This window comes from Meleagris gallopavo, chromosome 2 (genome assembly GCF_000146605.3).
Source record: "Meleagris gallopavo isolate NT-WF06-2002-E0010 breed Aviagen turkey brand Nicholas breeding stock chromosome 2, Turkey_5.1, whole genome shotgun sequence".
Classification (NCBI taxonomy): Eukaryota; Metazoa; Chordata; class Aves; order Galliformes; family Phasianidae; genus Meleagris; species Meleagris gallopavo.
Window position 1 is genome coordinate 69559862 of NC_015012.2, and position 14755 is coordinate 69574616.

General features: G+C 38.1%; 1 long non-coding RNA gene across 1 annotated transcript; it reads left to right on the forward strand.

Annotated features, from left to right (window-relative positions):
* Positions 1-6: 6 nt before the first annotated feature.
* Positions 7-14527, forward strand: LOC109366188. The gene is made up of 4 exons (XR_002112332.1): positions 7-284; positions 2917-3009; positions 3471-3610; positions 14004-14527. It is a non-coding gene; the product is annotated as an uncharacterized LOC109366188 (long non-coding RNA).
* Positions 14528-14755: the final 228 nt, after the last annotated feature.

The following is a 14755-nucleotide window of genomic DNA, read 5'->3' on the forward strand; positions in this document are numbered from 1 at the left end:
GCCAGGGCCACCAACGGCTCCCCCTCAGCCGCCAACGGTTCCTCCTCAGCTTCCAACGGCTCCCCCTCAGCCACCAGCGGCGTATCCCGAGCCTCCAAGGGCTGCTCCTAGGTCCCCAGCAGGTTCCACTAAGCCACCAGCGGCTCCCTCTCAGCATTGCCCCGTGGAGGAGCGGAGACCTGCACTGCTTTACGTGCTCTCTTTCAGGAAATGGCCAGTTTTTGGATAGGCACTGCCAGTCCCCCCACTCTTTTGCTAAGTCACTTCTGAAATTGGGACTACAGGTAATTTAACAAAGGAGGGACAGATTACAGTGAGAAAGTGGAAGTGAAATCCCAGTCTTGTTTACAACAGTAGGGAAATGGTCCCACAAACCACAACTGCCTGTGTGCAAGATTTGAGTGCCAAGAATGTGTTTTGGTAGTACCTTGATATAGCACTCAGCTCCCAAGGGATGATGTGACACTGCTACATGCACCAGGAGGAACTGCTGGGTAGCAGGATAGGCACCAGTCTTCTGCTATTGAGCATATGATTAAAAAAATAATTAAATTAAAAAAAATACACACACATATATAAAAAATGTATATACACATATTTATATATATATATACACACAATTATATATATATATATTATATATATATATATTATATATATATATATAACTGTCACTATACGAGAACTGCAGAGGTTGCATGTGAATAAGAATTCATCATTAAACCACAGGGAAATAATCCTGTGGTTAATAATATTTTCCTTCTAATGAGATCACCTCACACTCACTGGCACTGGTACAAACATTTACGGCTAAGTGCTCAAAAGAGGTTGAAGCACAAACTGTATATAATTCACCGCTTGAGAAAACATTGTTTCAGCACAGCACAATGCGAGATACTCTCAAGTATTCCTCAGACGGGAAGAGCGTACTACAGTCAGGCTGAAGTGACTGTTTGTATCAACCTGATTGCACTTGTTGTTTAGTAAAGCTAAAGGCTCTCTGCATTGTAAGCTCATCTTCTCAGCTCTGAGGACTTCACATGTGAAGGACAAAACCTAAGTTGCGCGATGCCAACATGATGTGTGCTTGCATGTGTAATATTACAGATCAGCAGTCCAAAACACTTCAGTCTTTGGTTGGTATGAAGGGGTGCTACTGAAACATATCTGCCCTGCTTTATCATGAATCCTCACAGAAGTTCTCCTTCACAACACTTTTGCCGTGGTCCATAACCAAAAGGTGGCAGTGTTCCATCCATCATCCACCTCCCACACCAGGCATAGGCAGGCACCTGCCCGCAACAATGTTGTTCACTCTGTCTCGACACAGCACAGTTCTTGTGCTGCTTTTCGTGAAGAATAACTCTGTCCAGAGGACTCAAACATAAATGAATTAAATAGCTCAGACACTTAGAGAACTTGAAGAATAGAAAACCAGCTTACTAGTCTTCACAGGCACTCTTACCTCCTGGCTTTGCTGGGATGTACAAAAACAAATTGTTCAGTCCACAGTTTGGTTTTCTTGGTTTCATGTCAAAATAGAAATATGGAATTTAATGGAATTTGAGACTTGACTGAGAGCATGGTTTCAGAAATACAGAGTGAAACTTGTGTGAAGAAAAGGATAATGGAAAAGTAGAGGCTATCCAAGGCACGTTATCATATATACATTGAATAATAGTAACACTTTTCACATTAATATATACACACATACATATATGTAAATATGCATGTATTTGTATAAAAGCACTTTTCATTACAGATAGAAATTTTAATTTTTTAACAAAAATATAATTTTTTTGTGAAAAATACTTTTGCTTTTAATTGCAAAATAATTTATCCAATAATTTCTTAAATAAAAAATAAATCTGTTCAAAAAAAACCCCCACAAAACCAAAAAAACAAACAAAACCAAAATCAAAACAAAACAAACCAAAAACAGAAAACAAAAAACTAAGCCCGATCATTGAGTCTCCTGTGAAAATCCATAAAAGCAATAGAAAAAAATAGATCCAAAACAAATTCTTCCTTATGTATTTAATGGGAGAAATCTAGTCTTAATAGCTTAGTCTCTAAACAGGAATCATTATCCTTTTTATGGCTGTAGGATACTAGAGAATGGAGGAGCACGCAAATTCAAACACTAAGTCAAGGGCACAGTAATGAGTAGAGCATAGTCTGTTCTCTGTCTGCTGTCCAGTACACTGTAATACTCTACTGTGTAATTTAATCTAGTAAAGTTTGCAGCATTAAATAATAGCATGGACACAAAATATTGCTGACGTGTCAGCCTTAGAAACTACTACACTTTTCTTAAAATGTTGCCTGTTGTCTGGTTCTCTTTTTCCCCCAGAAATGGAAAATGGAGAAATATAATGGTTATCTTTCCAGTTCCAAAGTAAGAGCACTCCTGTTTCTCCTGTGCAAGAATAGTTAGGGATGAAGACATTGATTAATGCCTTCATTGATTAACCTGAGAATTATGACTATATAGGCTCTTTAAATATACATTTACACTGGGTGCAATACAGGGGTATGGGATGATTCCTTTTGGCTTGGCCATAAGAAAAGTTCTGCCAACTAGAAGAGAGGGAAGAATTTTAGCGATAGTCACTCTTGCCCGGTCTACTTACTTTGACATCAGCCTTTACCATAAGGGACCTCGAGACATTTGGAGCGGTGTGTGGGGTCACTTAACTCACACTTACCTCTTTCCTCTGAGAGATGTCAGAAGGTAATTCTAGACACCTGCTTATCCTCACTGGGAATGCCACATGCCACCTCCCTACTCCATGTGTATGTAATTGCAAAGCCAGCAGGGGATATTGAATGATATTAGGAGCTATGGCACCATTAGTATGCGCTGCAGCTTCTTGTCATTAAATACGGAGTATTCATTTTCTCTATTGTCATCAGGCCTGACTAAGGCAGGAACCTGCATGAGAAGAAACTGATTTTCTGGGCTGGTAAAAGAGGAGCTAGCTGAAGCAGTTAGAGGAAGACTTTGAGGTACTTTACCCATCCTTTAACTATTACTGTGACTTATTTTCCTGGCTGTCCTTTCCCACTGCTGGCTATGTGTGTTTTCTCAAGGATCAGCTGTAAGTTCAAGCTTTGCTATCACCTGCAACTGCCATCCAGCTGATTGAAGTTAGCCATGAGCTACATACTGCAACTGCCTCTTCAAATCTAGCCCCCATTACTGTGCTGAGTTTCTGTCAGCATCACTGTTACCTCGTGCCACCATTAGAGGTGTATGCATTTCTGTAGACAAACTGTGTATACCCAGATTACTGCTAGTGCAATGGATCCCTACTGATTTTGCAAGACAATTTTAAATCTGGAGGTGGCATTAGTGTCGCTAGTTGGTCAGAGTAAATGTCCGCTCTAAGCTAGATGTCTCAGTGCCATCAGCAATCATTGATGAGAGACTGGTAACTTGAGAACATAATTCATCTTCTCTTTTTCAGAACCATTTTATATGCATTGTCTTAAAACCTACACCTAACTTTTCAGCCATTGGCTTTGTCCAAGAACAGTCTCAGCTTGACAACTATTACAAATCCCTGAATACTACATCCCCTTTGTTCTCCCTTTCCTACTACATTTGGTGAGTAGTTAGTTCCTAGCTTTGTCTTAAATAAATCTTATAGCGTATGACACTGTAAACTAAGCTATTAAAATATCAGACTCATTATCACCAACATCATCTCTTATAGTAGTTTTCTATTAATTATGACAGTTCTATTTGCAAGGGAGGTTGGTCAAGCAAAAAGGAGATTGAACAATGTATGATTCTTGTATCTTTCTGAAGAGCAGAACTCAAAGTATACTGTGAGTTACACAAATACATATGATGTTGCACAGCATAGAAAATTAGTGTGAAAGCTTCATGAAAATAAAAGCTCCATAATATTTCTATTTTTATGCTGTAAGTGTGGTGAAAGACACCATTAAAGTACTGTAACAAAATCTATTCTCTCAATATTTATAGCATCATTTTGCAGTCATGGGAGATCTAGGAAAATATATGACCCAAACTCCCATCTTGTTCTGGTTAGTTTAAGGTAGAGAAGACATTCAAGTATAAGCACGTGGCATGTGCATCTCTGGGAAACAATATGTGGGAGGCAGGACCTTGTAAGTGCTTTAGAGTGAAAAGCTTACTAGGTTGTTCTGAAAATTTGCATGATAAGTGTCCATAAAGTCACAGAGTGCAGTCTAGTCCTACTTAAATCAGTAGGGTTACTGATTTGATAGAGCTTCCATCTGACTTTAGTACTGCCACTCTTATTCTTATTAAATCTGTTTTCTGGGCAAAATACTGAAATTCTTCAGGAGCATTAACTGTCCCAGAAGATAATAAAAAAAGAAGGCAAATTTTATTTAAAACTCACTTTCCTACAAGTAAATCAGAAGAGCAAGAAGCAAACTGACATGAACAATGTGTGGATTTGTTGTTGTTGTTGTTGTTTGTTGTTGTTGTTGAGGATAGCTTATTACTTCTATCTCCAATGGTTTCTTCAACTGTTTCTTGAACTGTAAAATATTAAAGATCCAAGATAAAAAAGTACTTCCATACTTCAAATCTGACCAATACTATTACGTGCACTATTGAAGGATGAAAATTTTCTCTTGAATCAAAATACTGGCAGGGAATATTTATGTTTTATATAAAGCTATCTTTAAGGAAACAAATAGAGTGAAAACAAGGAGCCATAAAATAACTTCTAAAATTTCAAAGTAGGTCAATAATGAGTTTATTTTTCTTTTTGCAATAATCTTGTTAAGCATTTTGATTAGGTAGGGGCATGTTTATGGAGTTCCCTCATTTTATATTGACTCCATGTCATTTTTAGGATGATGAAGATCTGTATTGTATGTAACTGAACTAAGGAATTGTTTTTTTCCTGACTTATCTGTTGCTGAAGGTAATGGCTTTGGCTATCTTGGTGCCCAACCATTTACCATCTAAGGATTTTATGTTAAATGGAGCTTATTGTGTTTTTAATGTCTGTTACAATGCTACCAAGATCTAACCTCCTCAGTAGATACTAGTCCTCTGCAACAAGACCTAAATTCTAGTCAGTGTGTTTCCAAGCCTCCAATCATGGTTCCAAACCTGAATTTCTGGAAAATTTTCCTAAGTCCTAGGTACGCTTTTAAAGCTGTGGTATCCTCTATTCCACACTCTCAAGACAATGAATTTATTGCTTCACCATCCCTAGATACACACACATGCTTATGACTTCACTGTAGAATTGGGGAAAAATCATTTACTTTGGGGAAAAAAAGAAAGGAAAGAGACAAGGTAGAATTACCAGTTGACCACAAATTTTACTGATCTAAAGCAAATTTCTCTTGAAGAACCAACTATGCTGCAGTGTTGAAAAACCACAGACAGACTCCTTCCTTTACAGTTGGCATCCTCACACAGATCTATGGGCTCCAATGGAAGACATGCACAAGTGCTATGGAAGCTGGCAGAAGTGATTGCCAAGCTGCTCTCTCTATCATCTTTCAAAGGTCATGGAGAATGGAATAGGTGCCTGAAGACTGGAGGAAAGAAGGTTATCAGGAGCATTCAACATGGATTCACCAAAGGGAAATCATGTTTGACTATTTTCATTGGCTGGAAAGATGAGGGGAGAACAGTGAACGTTGTGTACCTTGACTTAAGAAAGGCTTTTCACACTGTCTCCCACAAAATCCCTGTAATGAAGCTTAGAAAGTATGGGATAGATGAGTGGACAGTGAGATAGACTGAGAAGTGGCTGACTGCAGAGATCAGAGGATTTTGATTAGTAATGAAGAGTCTAGTTGGAGGCCTGTATTTAGCAGTGTTCCCTAGTGGTTTGTACTGGGTCTGGTCTTGTTCAGCATCTTCAGTAATGGCCTGGACGAAGGGACAGAGACTATTTTTCAACAGTCACCATCATAAGCTATGCATTTTGATCACTGATGAACAAGAGTTTGCATGTTGTACTTGTGAAAATCTGCCCCAGTGGAGATGACCCACTGTTGCAATAATCACTACTGAAAGGCACCACCCCCCACCTCACTGTGCTCACATCCATAAATGTTGAGCAAGTGCTGATGAATGTCAGTGGGTGCCATTTTTTTTTTACATGGAAGAATTCAGTGACACACTTTTGCTTCCTATGTACTTCCATGTCAGACATCATTGTGTCAGACTGCCCCTCTGCTGCCATTTGTCACACAGCAACAGAATGCAATGGAATGTTGGCAGGAAGGTTCAACCTCTACTGCCACATTAGCAACACCTACCTCTGATGTTGTAGGCCAACATAATAAAATAGGAGGCATTACTTTCGAAGCAGCTTGTATACTTTTATACTTGTGTAAGTATGGGAACTCATGATTCACAGACAGATTGCCCCTTAAAAAAGGAATAATAATAATTCTTTATTTTTTTGTCACAATGACAGAAGGAGTATTTTCAGTTTTCTAGCCACCTGTGTCCTAGTCAAAGTTCCTGTTCTCTGTTTTTGGCAGGTAATTATAAGAATGAGATACTGAGATCATTTGCTCAAATTTGCTTTACAGTAAGTTCCAGAAATGAGAATGATTTCAGTACTGGTCACCACAATGTTTCTCCAGTCTGGTTGTGTAGGTTGCCCAGTGACTAACAGGAACAAGATCTATTTCTCCACTAATAGTTTAAGAACACATGATGTAGGTGACAGTGAGGGTTGTGATCAAATCAGCTGGAAATAGAAGGATTTGTGCTACTGAAATTGAGTTCAGCACAAGGCAGGAATATATTCTTTTTCCCACATAATTTTCTTAAGTATTTTTAGACTGTGCTACAAAAGAATAACTTCACTGAAAATCTTATTATTTAGTCAGAGTAATTCTATTTTATCATGCTTCAAAAAGTAACATAATTACACTTTTGGATCTGTTTTATGGGGTTCTTGGATGTGCTTGCATGAGAAATTAAAATAAACAAAAATACTAAGAAATAACCTGATCTTCATACGCATTACAAGACAAACTGAATGGTTGGACAAGATCTTTTAACCTGTGGCCATGTGGTACTGTGGTGATGAGTAATTCTACCTAATCTTGCAAGCATGAAAGCTCTTATTTTTTCTTTTTACAAAGATTCTTTCCTTAGTTCCACAATGCTATTCCAGCCAGAGGAGATATTCTAAGTTGTCTCATTACTTCTCATTTAAGAAGCAAAAGATTGCTCCAAGGGCTTGTTGTCCCTATTCCCAGACAATATTTCTTAGTCTAGTATGTTTTTGTTCCATGCCTCCTCCCGCCTCCCAAGAAGAAACACTTCTTTTTGCAAATATTCCAATAGCTCATGACCACTGTGGACACTGAACAAAAATGAAAAAAAAACCCACAATCAAACCCAATCTCCTCTCCTACTACTATATTGAATGAACAGATGGTTATTTTTTCCATCCTTGATACATCTTATCACTTATAAGGGTGAATATTTTGTTTCAGTGATCATGCCTTCTTTCTTTCTCTTGTGCATTAACATGGCCTACTGATTCCTGCTCTTACTGTTGGCTCTTCCTTGATGTATGTCAGAAGGGTGTCTGGCCTTTCCTGATATCCTCCTGGTTAGGGCAAACTCTCCCCAGGTAGAGCTCAGACAACAAAAACTTTGATTTTATGGTTCCTTTCTCTGTTTCTTACTTTCTGGCTAGATCTAGTGGCCACCACCAACCTAGCAGTGCAGGTAGACTTGTTCTCTCTTTGGCTTTGGCTTGTGTGGCCTGTCCCAGCCTGTCTTTTTGTCATATCTTCAAGGAGTTTTCCTTACCAACACTATGCAGTGGACTACACCAGTGTGCCAGGCAGCATGTTGTTAACAGACCAGCTGAATAACTGGAATCTGCTGGAGGTGCAATTAAGCTTTTCTTCCAGTTTCCTTTCATGTGTGCCAGATTGGCCTAGCCTGCCATTTTATTGAGCCTGACAGCAGCTTTCATCCAAGCGACACTGATGAGAGTGTGTAGTTGCTCACACCATCAGCCTGCCAGCTCCAATGGACAATCTGAATAGCTGTGATCCTACATTAAAATGTCAGCATTAAGGGAGGAGAGTGCACCATTTTGTTGCACAGCTGTAAAACCACTTCAGCAAGGCTTTCAAGCTCATTATTGCACAAGCAAGGGGTTTCAAGCATGAGTGCTCATGCCCTGTTCTCCACTCCCCCCCTCTTGTCAGTCTTGCTTCTATAAATATGCTTTATTTATTTATTTATTTATTTTTTTTTGGTTTTAAAATGGTATCCTCTGTCTCATCAAGGCAAAACTCTCACGCTGGGGCAGCAGCAAGGCTGCAGACATAGCAACAACACAAACTTTGCAAGTGTGGAGCAGGACAGTGTAAGAAACTGAAGGGCTGTCTTTCAGAAACAGATCTCATTTTTTGTGTAAAATACATGCAGACTGGCTTGCCAATATAGGAACAGCACAGTACCAAACTTTTTTTTAAGTGGCTGAGGATAATTCATTATTCAAACAAATAAACTAAAAAAAAATAGTGTAATATCTAACTGAAACATTTTCTTTCTCTCTGTTAGGAAGACATATCTGCTTACAAATTCTTCATGAGAAGAAGATCCTTTAATTCTTTCTTGACTGTACTTTGCACCTTGTCTTTATGCAGAGTAGTACCTTGCAAGGGTTAAACAAAATAATAAATGTATAAGAATGTGATGATGAAATTATAAAAAAGATCAAAATTTATAAAAGATAAACATGTGAAAATTTGTATTTGCCAACTTCTCTCACTGAGCCGCAGCTTTCCTTTCAAGCATTTTCAACTCTCCAAATATAATTGAATTTCTTGTCAGGTTCTAAGAGCTGAGCCTTTCCACATACCTCTCCTCTCCTCAATGCTGAAGGGCTGCATCTCACCTTAAGCAGACAGGTTTTTTTTTAAGATTATGAGTGAATTCATCTGCATGCACAACATTTCTTTAGTTTGCTTGATGGGAAAATGTTTTCTCCTGTCCTGACTCCACTCAGACACTCAGCACTGCAAAAGTCTTTTACCTAAATAAACATTTCATCTCAAAACTAGAGCATCATACAATGAAAAAGCTGAATGCCAATTTGCCTACTTTGCTAGAATTGCTGTGGTCACTTTGCAATACTGCAGATCTGTTTCTAGTTTTGACCAAAGCCTGTTTAGCTTCATACCAATGTTAGCAGACAAGATCACCAGCTGATGGCTCATTGGAGAGGTAATTTCTATACCTGCTGACCAGACCTTTCAGCTGCTGGTATTCTGAAATTTTGCCATTATTTTTAGAGAATCCAAGTACCTGACCACTCTGTGAAATGCTGCAACCATTTTTATAACCTACATTTTCATTTGTTTGTTTGCTGTTCTGCTTGGGAATTCCCTTACTTATATCAGGTAACCAGACATTAACATTGTGGAAGCACATCTCTGTGTTTGAATCAACATGCTCACCTGAAGAATTGTCAGAGGAATTTAAGTAAAAAGGCTCCAGCCATTGAAGGCAACATTGTAAACAATATCAAACGCTAAAATGTTTTCAGTTTTTAAGCAATGAAAAAGGTAGTGTTCTCTACTCTGATATTTTGCTGCTGGGATTGGTTGCCATTCATAAGACAAGTTGGAAGTGAAAGTTTCCATTGAAAATCTAGTGTGAAGAAAAGGAAAATTGCTTTTGGAATGATGATTTTTAGTATATAAATACCAAGTGCAGAGTTTTTTTCTCAAGCTGTAGGGTAGTTTCCTCTCTTAGGAGCTTAGATGATAAATTTAATGCATTCAGTTACCTGCATTTGAGTAGCAGCACGAGTTATCCATTAATGTTGGAACTGATATTGCTAAGCTAGTCATCCAGTGCTTAGGATCTAGTGCAAATTACCATCTAAGATCACTGTGCAGCCAATGAAGATAGTTAAACACCCTTGGATAATTAATCCAATGCTAGAGGAGGCATTAAGGGGTGGAATGACTTGCTCTCTGGAGATTCCTGTCTCACCTTATGAACTACAGGGTCAGCTCTGAGAACAACCATATAACTTGTAGGTGCCCATTACCAGGTGAAGGGAATTCTACAGGGATTCTACAGCTAGCTGCCTGAGCAAGTAATTGAAATAACTACTAATTTTTCAGGTGGTGTTTGATATTCATTCAGAATGCTTAATATCCTGGATACATTTATTTCTGAATATTTTCAAATCCCTATGTCATTTTAACTTAGTCTGAAAAGAAGAAAGGTTTCAGTCCTCTGGAGCAAGAATATGCAAGATAGACAAGGGACTTCACACACGAGGAAGTAATATTTGTGTTTCATGATGTTTCACAGAACTCTGAAAATTCTGCTAAGGATGCCTTAAAAAAGGCAGTCATATGTTTTATTTCACAGTTAAGGGCACAGTAGGACTGTCTGGCAAGGAGGGACTGTTCAGATATTATTGATAAAGATTTTACAGCAAAATGAGTCAATTACAATATTTTTCTGTGTGATGTGTCACCTTTATTGGCCATTTCAAAAAGGTTTTGTACATGATTCAATATTTAGTAGTCTTTTTTTTTCCTAATTTATTAGACCTTGTACATTTACTTGTTCAACAGATTTTCTTCTGTATCTTGAATCTGTGATATAATTTCAGTTGAGATTGTTAAAACTGTTAAAAAGGAAGTCTGCTTAAGGAAAGGAGAGGAGAATAATCAAATTATTACAAATTCTGAAGGAAGTGGTAGATGGATGAGAGACCAAAATTAGGCAGTCTTTCTGAAGGAAAAAACTGTGTATTGAGACAATTGCTGGCTACTTAGATATTCAGCAGAGTGCAGACTGGTCCCAACGGTGTCTATTCCTTGCTCTATGGTTTTGTCAGAGTGGATGTGTGCAGGAACAAGTCTTGTTGCTGCGGAAGATTTAAGGGGCATAATGACAAAGAGCAATGCCTCACTGGAAATCAAGCTGCATGGAACAACTTGTTTGTAAACATGTTGATTAAACTTTCTATCATTTAGATACTTTTATTTCTTATAATGAATTATTATCTTATTTGCTGCACTTTAGAAGAAGGAGTAAGTGTGAGACTACTCTTTACCTCCCAAAATACTGTGCATTTTATCTGGCTGATTCTCAGTTTGCATTAGCATGCCTAAGTTATCATATGAACCAAAAACTTTCCTGTGCTCTAAGTCTTTCCAGAAGATCAGTCATTTATACACATTAGCACCTGTGATGTGGTTTGGAAAAATTCTGTTTATGCAAAAAAATTAATCACTGAAAAACATTAGATACAATTTTAGAATTATGTGGGCAACTTTAATAAGGGATGGCAAACAGCCACATCTGCTATTTCCTTATGTATAAATTCAAAAGTTTTCTAGTCTATGAGACTGTTTATTTAAGATCAGAGTCTTTCTGGACAGCTGCCAAGGAAAAGGCTACATGAGGTCAGGACTTCTCTTCTTGTGTGCATAACTGTTCTTTTATGCTTTCCCATATGTACTCTTTAAACCAAGCATGACCCATAGGCACAAAATTCTGCAGTATTTAGAGGAACTGTTTGTTCATTTTTTCAAAAAAGCTTAATTCTTATGCTGTGAGAAGACAGAAAAGAAAAGAAAAAAAACCAACTCACTATAAAACAGACAGCCACAGTCAAACAAAACTTTTCTTTCCTTTGGGTTCGATTTTCCTGATATCTTAAATGTCTCTTATGCCTGTGGATAGTTGTTTTATTGTTTGATATGTCCCAACTGTGATGCATCATTGAGCACCAGGCACCCACAAGGGAGCAAGCTAAAGTGTATTTACCTGCTTGGAATTTTCCTTTTGAAAAATGGTTGTGGAGAAACCCCACCCAGAGAACTGTCTCATCTGCATCATGTATTTAATAGTCCCTTTGTCCCTCAGAGAGCACTCCAGCTGAGAGCTAAAGGAGAAATACTGCTATTTTTTCATTTTGGTATCTTACTATGCCATCTTAATTTCCATTTTTTTCCCTGATAAATTAAATAGATAAAAGCTAACATCTCCTGCTAGAAGACTGCTAATCTTACAGAATGTTTATTCATCAGGATTTGTAGTTTGTCTTCCCAGTTTGGGCAGTTTGCACTAGTTTGAGTAGCTAGCAAAAAAAAAAAAAAAAATCAGATAACTTCTCTGTTCAGAGCAGAATAGTCCAGCTCTAATGGGTCACAGAGGACCCAGTATCCACTTCAGAGAAAGAAAATTGTGAGTAGGTAAGTATGTTTTACTTCTCTTCTTATTCTGTGGGAAGTGCACTGTTTTGAAATGACTCTTGTTTCCCATCAGGACTTGGTAGAGGTAAGGCCAAAGATATGGTTGTATTATAAACTGCATTTAACAGCTTTCACTGCTCTCCTGGTTCTCATCGTAAGACTAGCAGAAAGTAAAAGGGAACAACATGCTCATGTCTGAAAGTGGAGCTGAGTGTCCTAGAAAGCCTGATTAGCCTTGCTCTGTGACACCAAGACTGCAAAGCAGACATCTTTATCAAACACAGTCTGCTTTCCACATACCATCACTTCTCTCCATTAGCAGTTCTCTCCTTTCTCTTTAACAGTTATTTCAGCCCTTCAAGGGAACTAGCTGTAGTCCAGGATGGTATAGTCCAGAGTTGTGTAAATGGTAAGGCCTACAAGAGTTTGCAAGCTGGGCTTATTGGATACTGCATCTGCTGTTACCCCATAAATTTCATGCAGTTTTGTTGGGTAACACACAGTCTGAAGTAGCAGACTTGATGCTGTAAAGGAGGACTAAAAATATTGAAGTTTTCTTGTTTTTTTGCATTCTTTTTTTGTTTGTTTGTTTGTTTTGAAGGAAAGTAAAGTGCGTTCGTCTCTGATTGAAACCATATGTTCAGCTATATGCAACAGACAACGTCACGTCATTTTAATTATAAACTTGGGAGAGAGGAAGAGTTAGTGAAATGAACTGGAACACCCTCTTTAAATACAGGGATACAAAGGTTTTTTTAAAGTAGAAAGTCAAACCTTCTTAATAACATAGCAGAAATTGTACATTTGTCCTGATGTTTTGTTACTGATTCTGTCAGCTCCAGATATACAGAAATTGTCACACACATACAGGAGGAAAAAGTACGGATATGAGACTGAAAGTAAAATAACTTCTAAAACATAACCTTTCCATTTGTTTTCAGAGACTGTTAAATTTTCAAATGTTTAATTTTTTCCCATAAACAAAATATTGAGCACCTATGAACAAATATCTGGGACAAAGTTCACCTAAATTTTTGGTATGAGGTCCTGAAAGACCGTTTGAAAATACTTACGTTGTACCCTTAAAGAACAAACAAGGTCAGGTGCTTCTGAAGATCTTGAGAGGTCAGTCTTGGCAGCTTCACTGAATATGGAGGAAACCCATATGCTAACTCCCTCAAACTGGGATGTGGGCTGTCCTGCCTTTCATACAGCTGGCATCTCATGGAACAACTTGGTCTTATGAGAAATGCAGTCAGCATTATGCAGATATGATTTTCTCAGGAGGTGAAAAGGGTGAATGTCCATGTGCCAGATGTAGGAATCTAGAACAGAAAACAGGAAAGACACAAACAGTCAAAGTGAGAGTATTACAGAGTTGAGGATAAAACAGTTAAGTAGAATCCTGACTTGTACCTGGGAAGGTGTATGTCAAGAGTTTTCATACCTTGGATCTTGAAATGAGAATAGGTTTAACATTACACTATCATCAACAAAATGACTGACTTTTTCTGGACTACCGTTCCTCAGCAGAAGTCCTAGGGGCTTAACAAGTTTCTTCTTATTTGTATTGCTTGCAAGAAGAGAGATGTACAGCCAGCATGGCACTGGCATGACATTTGAGATATTTTCCATAGCCTTAGGTTCATATCCCATCATAAAGTGAGGATCTAGGACCCAGCTTTCTCTTTCATTAATATTTTAACTACTAGATTATAAAATTGGCAGTTTGTACATTAAATCACAGCTAAGCTTTCTGGTTTCAGCAGGGTGAATGCAGCTGTCTCAAGAAATAAATTTTCTCCCTCATAGAAGAAGGTTTGTATCGTGCAAGAAGAGAGTGATTCTGAGTACATGTGACTGCCACAGACCACATGGAAACACACACAGCTTTAGCACTGAAGACTGTGTAGTAGATTGAAATGGAATTTTGGTGCTTGCTTCACAACTTAGTCTGGTTACAGAGGGATGGTTTATGGACTTAAGTTTTTCAGTAAGGAATCTAAATGTGTTGTACAGTCACTAGTCTTAAGGAGTAAATTTTTTGAAGTAAAATTGTTACTATTTTTATCTTGGGACCGAGTACTTTCCTTTGATAACTTGATGTCTATGCAGTATTTCATGTATCATAGAATCATAGAATCACAGAATTGTATGAATTGGTAGAGACTTTAAACACCAACCAGTTCCAACCCTCCTAGCATGGACAGGGACATCTAGCACTAGATCAGATTGCCCACAGTCCCATCCAACCTGGCCAGCCACAACTTCTCTAGGCAATGTGTTCCAGTACCTAACCACACTCATGGTAAATAATTTCTTCTATATATCTAATATAAATCTACTCTTTCCATTTAAAACCATTATCCTTTGTCCTATCTCTGAGAACTTGGTGGTTTTGTGATTCTGTGATTCAGTTTAGCTGCAAGTATTGAGTCTGATTAGAGGTATACCAGAGAACAAGGATTGCTAGGGGATTTAGAGCAAATTCCCAATGTTATGCACTCCTCCCCTCAAC